The sequence below is a fragment of the Lygodium microphyllum genome, chromosome 7 (genome assembly GCF_053477565.2).
Source record: "Lygodium microphyllum isolate KBCC chromosome 7, Lygodium_microphyllum_v1.1.10, whole genome shotgun sequence".
NCBI classification, from domain to species: Eukaryota; Viridiplantae; Streptophyta; class Polypodiopsida; order Schizaeales; family Lygodiaceae; genus Lygodium; species Lygodium microphyllum.
The window spans coordinates 9,575,736-9,585,525 of record NC_141141.1 but is presented as its reverse complement, the minus strand read 5'-3'; positions in this window follow the sequence as shown (position 1 = coordinate 9,585,525).

The following is a 9,790-nucleotide window of genomic DNA, read 5'->3' as shown; positions in this document are numbered from 1 at the left end:
AACAAAATTTTCATGCATGGGAAATGCCTCTAATACTAACACTCCATGCAATATGAGTATCACGCCATGTTAGTTGTCATATACAATATTACTACTTCTTGACTTGATGCAATGCCATGATTGTGTCTTGTAGAGTCGATTGGCATTTTGCATAAGTTAATCTGTGTGTGTGTGTGTGTGTGTGTGTGTGTGTGTGTGTGTGTGTGTGTGTGTGTGTGTGTGTGTGTGTGTGTGTGTGTGTGTGTGTGTGTGTGTGTGTGTGTGTGTGTGTGTGTGTGCGCGCATATGTGTCTTTGATACCCCCCATCCTCTAAGTTTTCTTTAAGAAGTAAAAATTAAATTAAACTAAAGTTTTAAAAATGGATTGATGGCCTAAGTGACCATTGGCCCCCTTACATCATCCACGTGACGCCCCCTCCCCCAATATGCTTGCCACCATTGATCCCTCCTCTCATTGCTTGGCATGCTCACCTCCACTTCTCCCCCCCCCCCCCCCCCCCCCCCCCCCCCCTCCCAATTCTAAATGTAAATACCCCCCCCCCCCCCCCCCCCCTTTCACCATCTAAGATCATAGACAAGCCCTTACACATTAAGAGGGGTGAGAGAGAGAGAGAGAGAGAGAGAGAGAGAGAGAGAGAGAGAGAGAGAGAGCAAGTAATCTTTGCTATCTCTTCCATTATTGCCTTTGTTAAGTCTCTTTAATCTTTTCTATGTTATTGTTGAAATGTATGTGTGTGTGTGTGTGACTATGGAGCCCACGACAATCAAGTAAAGAGGAGCCATATTGCAAATTCACCACAAGGCTACTACACTCGAAGAGCATAGTTGTGCCACAAAAATGCACAGGGAAGTAGAGTCGAGCTTCAATTGAGGTAGGAGTCAAACATCCTAGTCAGGTGCTCTTATTTTATGATTCCATCTTGCTTTTAATTCTAGGCAATTGATCAATCTAATCGAATCTACTTTCTTGATTAGCTGCATAGTTTGACCGCCCTTTCATTCTCCACAAGACTCGATTGGTCAATTTGTACATTGTGTATGAACCTCACGCTTTAGTCAAAACCCCCCATTGCTCACAAATACACCACCAAGGATAAGACTTTTGTGCCACAAGTTGTCTTAATAGAGCATATGCCCTCTAGTCACACATACCTATTTGAGTTCACGTCACATGCTACAAGCCACCCAAGTAATCCAAGTGATGCTACCCCTAAAGTCAATGCCATTCCTCTTTAAGCTAGCCACCTAAGCCAAGCAAAAGACAAGGCAAGAGAAGTGAGAGTAAGCCAGGAATCACGAGACCTAAACTATTATGTATAGTTGTTGTGATATGACTTGCCACACATTACATTGAAAGTGGGATTGTCTATGCACCAATAAATTACATGATACCATTTTGGGTGAGAAAAGTCAAAAACCTAATTACACACTAGGTACCAATAGTCGCATTAGTAAGAAAGGCTACTTGACCGTAAAAGGAATAGGACAAGAGGGAGATCAATAGCACAAACAAAATAGACCAAATGAGAAGCAAACTTTTAGCCACTGCTTGAGTCACAGGGAAACTACTTTGTCAAAATCTAAGGAACATCAAAAAGATCAAGGGTCGACCTAGACCTAGCATTTTGACCATGCCAAATCCTAGATGCACAAGTGTCTTCATCAAAAGTAGCCCTCCCCTTACATGACCTCATTTGCCTTGTCGAGACCCTTGTTGCACAATAAGATATTGTAAACATGTCCACCCCAAACACAAATATAGATGACCTAGGCAAATTGGCATAACATAGCTCTTGCAGAGAGGCCAAACTAAAGGAAAAAGAGAACCTACATTGTCATTAGCAAGAGAAAGCCCATGAAGAAAGGGTGAGAAGGGTGCTTAAAGAAAACAAGCTAAGAGAAGCATCATAAGGGTTTTAAAAAGCAAACAACTTGGTTAAACATCACCAACATAAGGAAAGTCACGTGACATTAATATGTTACTAATGGGAAAATCCAAAGACCGACTCAGCATGACAAGCACATGTGTTATATGAATCATAACTAAACACATTGTTTAGAGAAAGTGAACACAAAATTGCATATATATACTCATCTCCAATTCTTCAAAAGAGGAGTGTATGCACTCCTAATCTAGCAAGAAAACACATGCACCCAATAGCTAAAAAAGAAACACATGAGAGAAAAATTAAACTTTGACTATACTTTGCAAGAAAACAAAAAACATCAGAATACCACATTGTTAACCTCAACACAAGAAAATGCAGAAAAAAGTGGAAAGGCACAAGCCGAGAGCCAAAAGAGGCAGCCCAGAAGGAAATCAAACACAACGAAAGAAGCAGGAAGGAAAATAGTCAAAAGTGCAAGGGCGGCCCCAAAAGCTAAGGCAAAGGCAAAAGTGCATTTTTAAACGCGAGGTGCCCTCAAAATTTTTTGTAAAAGAGCGCCAAGCTCCCTCTTATGCAATTTGTAAAAGTAGATGGGTAGTAGAAAGGAAGCTATGAAGACAGAAGGACAATGGGAAAGAGGGCCTAGAAGGTCATGGCCAGCCATGTAAAAAAGGGGATAAGGGGATGACCACCCAAAAGGGATTTAGGGTTTTGTATATAAATTCAAAAAGTAAATGAGGAGCTTATTCTTTTGTGTATGGCAAAGTGGACTTATCTTATTCTCTTCTTGCTTGCTTATGTGTGCTTGAGAGAGGGAGTGTGAGAGTGTGAGGGAGTAAGTGTGTAAGGGTGAGGGATCTTGGAGGTGAAGCCCTCCATCATCTCCTCTCTCCTTATCTTGTCTAGTGCATGGCTATGGAAGATGGAGCTTAGAGGTGGAAACTTGAGGATGCTTGAGCTCACATCTCGAATCGTGGAGCTATTGGTGTGTTTGAGGGAGGAGCAACTCGTTTGGGCATTGAGGTAAGCTCACTACACCCCGATAAGATTGAAGCTATGTTAGCTAGGTGAGATAGCCATAGGTATTCACTTCAAATACTTGAATAATAAGCAGTTCGTGGGTCTTGGCGATTGAGCATGAGTCCCCCACTGCCTCTACATTTTGGTTCCATTGACGGGACCAACGGATTCAAGCTTGAGCATTTGCATACCGCAAATCGAGCGACAAAGTAATGGTTTCATCCCCGAGCCGAAGCTTGAGATAGGTAGGAGATTTTGGGTTTTTAACCTTTACAACAAGTAAGTATTTTGGTTTTTTGATGATTAGGCAAGTATGAGGAATCATTTCAGTATTTTACTTTTGATATTTGTTGCATTTAAAGTAGGATAGGACCAAGAAATTAAATGAAAAAACTTTAGGGTTTTTGCTATGAAACATGCCCAAACAGGGCACAAATAAGGTGAAAAATGGGAAAAAAGAGTGCTTAGAGGTGTTAGAATCACACAAGGAGTGATCGGAAAGATTGAGGTTGGGTCCATTAAGACCCTGGGAAGCAAAGGGAGACCTCATTTTCAGTTTCTGTAGTAGAGAGAGAGATAGAGCTTGGGAGCTTGTGAGTGAATTGGAGCTTTTGGTGAATTGATCAACGGCCACATGAGTTTTTTGCTTGGATCAGGTGTGTAGAAACCTTTATGTGTATCTATCCTTGGATTCTGGAGAATCTTGCTTGTGGGTGTGGCAAAAATCATTGATGTGAAGTAATTTTTATTGCCGGTGTTTGCATGCTAGTGAAATCAGACAAGATCTACAGGCGTTCGATTCCCAAAATCGGATTCTCGAACATCTTACACTTGTGCGAGCTCGAGAATCGAATGGCCAACACTTAGACCAACCTAACCAGTTCAATTAGACTCAGTAAAATCAAACTCGGACACTCAGACACACCAGATTCAGACAACCCAACAATCGGACCACTACTACACATCCGATCTTGAAGATCGGTCACACTCGACCTGTGACCTTGTCCAATTTTGAAAATCAGACTCTCGGACACCCTGTCCAATTTTGATAATTGGACATACTCAAATCAGACCAACCCATCCTGACATACCATGTTCGATTTCGAGAATCAAACATCCCATAATTGGACCATTCAGAATTAGACATCTTAGAATCAGACACATGTTAAATCGAACGTCTGATTCCTGGAATCGAACACTGCAGAACCAGACCAGATTTTGACATATCAAAACTAACAAATCTAGTGCGTCCGGGATGACATAGAGTACAACCTGCAACAAAAGACTTCACTGAAAGCCTTATAGGCAAATTTAACCCTAGAAATCACAGCTAAACGAACGAGAATAGTGCTGACACTCATATCAGCATATTTATTCAGCACACTTAGAGCTGTAAGTTAACCAACAAGCCCAATTTGACCATGAGCAAGCTAAACAACATAGGACAGACCCTAGAGACCAGAGGAAGCATCCAGGAATCGAGCCTAAAGCACTATAAGGCCAAGTACGTAGATGAGAGTGCGAGAGTTGCAATTGTCACTTTGTATTTGCACCCACATTGTTTTCTCACACTTGAAGTGTACTTAAGAAAAGCTGAAAGCCTGATTTTGCATAGTACACGGAAGAGAGCACGCATACACATGACGAGTGAGTGTAAGTTGAGGATTGTTTGTAAATAATAAGAAACTCACTTACACCTAACAATAAGAATGAACCCACTAGTGTAGGAGAAGACCCTGAAACATAGTCAAGTGATCGAGAACCCCAAGTGTAGGACCAAGCATGGATGCGACACAAGAGTCAAAGACGCTACAAGGACCAACACCATTAGAGGAGTGGATCTACCCGACTTGATCAATCTCATCAACAACCTAGTGGAGAACAAGACCACGAATATGGCAGAGTCAAGAACTAACCACAGACGTGGCTAAGAGCTTGACCTAGGCGGTTTCCTGACAGAAATCCATCAGCTAGTCGCCAATTGTGATCTACAGACCTGGTTAGACCATCACGGTAGGATATCCGAGGATATCGTAGAGGACCTCGAAGAGGAGAGGAGACTAGCGCAGGAAGCTTTGTAGGGTATAATGGCCTACAATCTGGAATAGCAGGCCAAAAGCTTGTGATAGAGCATAGAAATGCACAAGATTCAGCGAGTGCTAGCCCTAGTAAGCAGAAATAGGGCAGGTGCTAACGTAGAGAGGGAAAGAGCGCTAGAAGAGGCGATCTCACGTTGAGCGAGCTTCTCAGGAAGCGACTGCTAGACAACTCATCAGTAGACCAAAGCGCCGCTACAATGGCAACCTTGTTGCTTGTAGGACTAAGAGTTAACCAGGGCTCTAAAAGCCAATCAAGAATCCTTATAGTGGCTAAGAAATTAGACAAGTACCAATCAAACAATGACCCATACAGTTTTGTAGAGTAGTTTGAGCAAGTTTGTGAGGCCAATGGCCTCACAGATCTTACTCAGCGCTCACAAGCTTTCGGTTTGTGCTTAGGAGATAAGGGTAGGACCTGGTACACAAGTCTAGATGCTACTGAGCAAACTCATTTCAAAAACCTGGAGTCCCTTCATTAAGATATTATCTAGGCTTGGCTACTTCGATAACCTTCTAGTGCAGCTGATGAACGTCAAGCAGAAAGACAAGGAGGACATCAGAGACTACGTCAACCATGTGCGGAGTCTCTTGAAGAGAATCCCAACTAGTGAGAGCGATGCACCGAAAGAGTGGTCTCTAGAGTCTTAATTAATGGGATATGAAGTGACAAACTCTACAAGGCCTTGGCAGGCAATTCAAGCTTGCAACGAGAAGCATCAGCTACTTTGATGAGGAGATTAGAGTGGACAACCAGCTCAAAGAGAGAAGCTCCAAGAGCTCGAGTCGGGAGGAGACTAATGCTAGAAACTTTGAGAGAGTTTCAATGTTAAGCAAAAAATCAGGCCCAAGTACTTAAGATAAAGGAAAGGATATGGATGCAAGTCAGGAACTAGTGGAGATGAAGACATAGCTAGCCAAATTACACGAAATGATGAGACGACCAACACACCCTCATGTCCAATGCGTGTATTGCCGCAGAAACCACTTGCCAGCCGAGTGTTAGAACCCAAGGTCCCAATCTTGTGCCAATTGCAGTAAGTTTGGGCCATGATATCCTTCATTGCAAGCTACCGAGAGGAGACTCCTGTACTTGCGACCATACGAGCAACCTTACCTAGCGAAAAGGCCGCAAAACTTCTTTGAAAGGGGAGCCTCATTGGCTCTTCTGGCACCTAATGATGCCAAACTGGCCATTCCTAGGATGGAGATAAACCCCATAGGCATACCTAGACCACATGGACCCTACGGAATCCATCCACTGAGCGATGCTCCAGTCTACTATGTAGATGAGTCGCCTTACATGCACCCCTATGTATTGTATGATGAAGAGGGCAATGCAATCCTTATGGATTACCGATTGGTATTGATGATGGTGTTAGGAAGGGGTAGAGGCAAAGGCCTAGGGGGGCAGATCCAATAATCAATTTCTTGTTGGAATTGCGATCACCCAAGACACATCTCCTCATGCTACCCCGAATGGGAGCAGGCTAATCGGGAAAAGGCCGATCTTAGATGCCTAGAGTGTGGAATCACTAACATGTTTGTCAAATGCCCTAGACAAAAGCCACCCTCTAGTGTGGTAAACGAGCCATTTGTACCGTTGGGGTTGTTTGGAGTTGAGACATTTAACATAGAAGATACACCCATCTCGTTGCATGTCGTCATGACCCATGCACAGACAAAACATGCCGGCATATCACTACCTCGACCTAGAAACTTAGATGTAGCCTCAATCATAAAAAAGAGCCATGGGAGGCAAAGAAGAAAGAAAGCTGACGTAAAGATCAGGCTAAAAACCAAGAGTGCCATGATGCTACTTGCCAAAAAAAAGGTGACAGATGTAGAAGCAAAAATGTTAGCTCCAAAGACGGTTGAGAAGGGGAGTGCAAAGGTCAGGGAGTGCATCAACCCAAAGTGCCAACTTGAGGCCATCGAAAAGTTCAAGGAGTGGGTGAAAGAAGCCCAAGAGCACCTGAAGGATGTTGAGCCCATATTGGAAGATGAGATCGATGATCTCTCAAGCATAAGCACACCAACCTCGCAAACCAGTCAAGGCCATTGGCCAAGAAACACATAGTTAGGATAAAGACAAGTAGCTAACGACCTCCTCACCACTCTAGTGTGACCACCACGATGACTCTATGCCTAGGAGATCTGCTTAGGCAAGCATTTGACACTATGGCAAGAAGAACTAAAGCAGTGGGTTGAAGGACCAATGGAGCAGGGGTAGCCGATCTACACGATCATGATACGATAACTCATATACCTAGTCTAATGCTACACTCGATGTCCAAGTCCTTGCACGTTAATGCATTTTGGGAAGGCATTGAGATGCATGTAGTCTTACCGATTCTAGCTCTAGGAGACACCATGAGAAAGGGAATTGTAGATACGATAGTAGGAGTTAATGTGCTGAGTGATGCAATGCTCTAGGATTGGGGTAACCCGCCTGTTGAGAATGCTAGGTTTAATATCACCCTAGCCAATGGAATGAAAGTGCGGCCATTTGGAGTATTAAAGAACTGGCCATTGAAGATTGTAGGGATCCAATTCTCTGTTGATTTTATAGTCATGAAGGGAGTTGACTATAACATCTTGTTAGGCCGGTCCTTGATGTGCAATGCACAGGTCATAGAAGACTTAGGTAACGGTCTAATATTCTTAGGCAATCGAATGAAGGTAGTAAAAGTAGAGATGGATAAATGGAAGACCACACCAGTCGACCTGGATGCCATCTCCACCATGCTGAAGGGTGATGCACAAATTAGAAAAATTGTATGGGCTACTCACCATGTACATCCTTGTCCTAAGGATGAGCGAGATTGGATGCATAAGGTAGCCACAATCAATCTGCCATTCGTGGATAGCGAGAAGTATGAGCAAGCCATTAAGGCAATTGGTGAGCCGAGTGACACGCCCCTAGTACCAATTTGCATGATGGCAATGAGCTCTCATAGACAATCCAACCCTATCAAGGTATGAGTGGCCACCATTACGAAAATCAAAGATGAAGATGAGGAAGTGGTGGCACCTGCATACCTACTCTTGTCAGTGGCTACCTAGAAGACACACGTTTTTGACGCACTCATTGATGAAGGAGCTGACTATAACATCCTTATGCACGATCATTGGATTCTCATTGGTCAATCAAAACTGTAGCCCACCAACACCAAACTCAATCCATTTGGAGGACGGTCCTACTCTCACTGCTCAGGAAGTGTAGAATAATGATCTCTATCGAGACTGAAAGCCTACATGTGATCTTCTATGTGATACATAACACTTAGATTGATGGTAAGAAATTAGTGGTAGGATGTATGTAGTGGTGAGCACAAGCTCTACCGCCAAGACCCACGGATCGCTTATTACTGAAGTGTTCCAAGCCGAGCACTGATGGCTGCCTCTCACATAGCCACGCTATCCATCTCTACGAGTGTAGTAAGCTTACATCCATGCCCAATCAAGTTGTCTCCTCTCCCCAGCACTCTAGTAGCTTCATGATCCAAGTGCAAGCTTCAAGCGAGCTTCATCCTCAAGCTCCATGCTCCAAGCTCCATTGCCATGAGCAAGAGAAGAGAAGAGAAGAGAATAGAAGAAGAGAGGAGAAGATGGAGAGCTTCTCAACCACGGTCCCTCACCCTCATACCCTCACTCCCTCACACTCTCACACTCCCTCTCTTAAGCACAAGCTCAAGCAAGCAAGAGCAAGAAGAAGAAGAAGAAGAAGAAGAAGAAGAAGAAGAAGAAGAAGAAGAAGAAGAAGAAGAAGAAGAAGAAGAGAGCTACTTTTGGTCACACACAAGAATGAGCTCTCATTCATCTTTTGAACTTTATATACAAAGCTCTAAATCCCATTTGGATGGTTATCCCCTTTTTCCATGGCCGAGGCCCTTCTTTCCATTGTCCTCCTATCTTCCTAGCTTCCTTCCTACTGCCCATCTACCTTTACAATTTTGAAGGGTGGGAGCCCGACACTCTTAAAATAAAGCATGGGCACGCCTTGAGCTTTTTTACAAAGGTATTGACTTGTGCTTTTTCTTGTGTGCCTTTCTCCTTGATTTAAGACTTTTCTACACTTCTTGTGTTTCCATATTTTTCTTGGCGCACCTTTGTCTTCTGTTTCACTTTTGCCTTGGTATTGTACTCTACTTTAGAGTTTTTCGATGTTCTATCTTGTTCATCTGAGGGTTAACATTACCGCCTCCTAGACGAGTGCCAGTCCCATGGCATGTGCTGGTGGTGAGAAGGACGGTGGTGCTGGGTGGCCAGGGGCTTCTTGAGGCTGTGGTTATATTGTGTTGAGGGTGTGTTCGAGGGATATCTAGAATTGGGAGGATGGAATGAGCCCTAGTATTCGAGAGATGGTGAGGTGCAGGTTCATTGTTGAAATTCAAACTAATGTTAGATGGATCTAGTTTGGAGGATGGTGAGTGGACATATCCTTCTTTGAAATTTAAGATGGTGTTAATCAGATCTATCATGTGACCCTCCGCGGCTAGGTTTGTCTGCATTGTTCCAAAGGAGCTTCTTCATTCACTTTTCGATTGTGGCTGTTGTGTTTGTCCCTTGGTTGTGCTTTGCATGGAAGGGCATTTCATGGATGATGGGGTTCTTGAAGTTGGTGGTGGGGCCTTCACGTGTACATAGAAAGAAAAGGTGCATTACCTGGGGTGTGTGTGCCTGACCATGGAGTGTGTGGTGCCGATGCTTGTGGAACTAGGAGGTGGGTCTACCTTGGGCAAGCCCTTGGTGGTGTCCCACACTTGAGGACCCAGCTTGTGT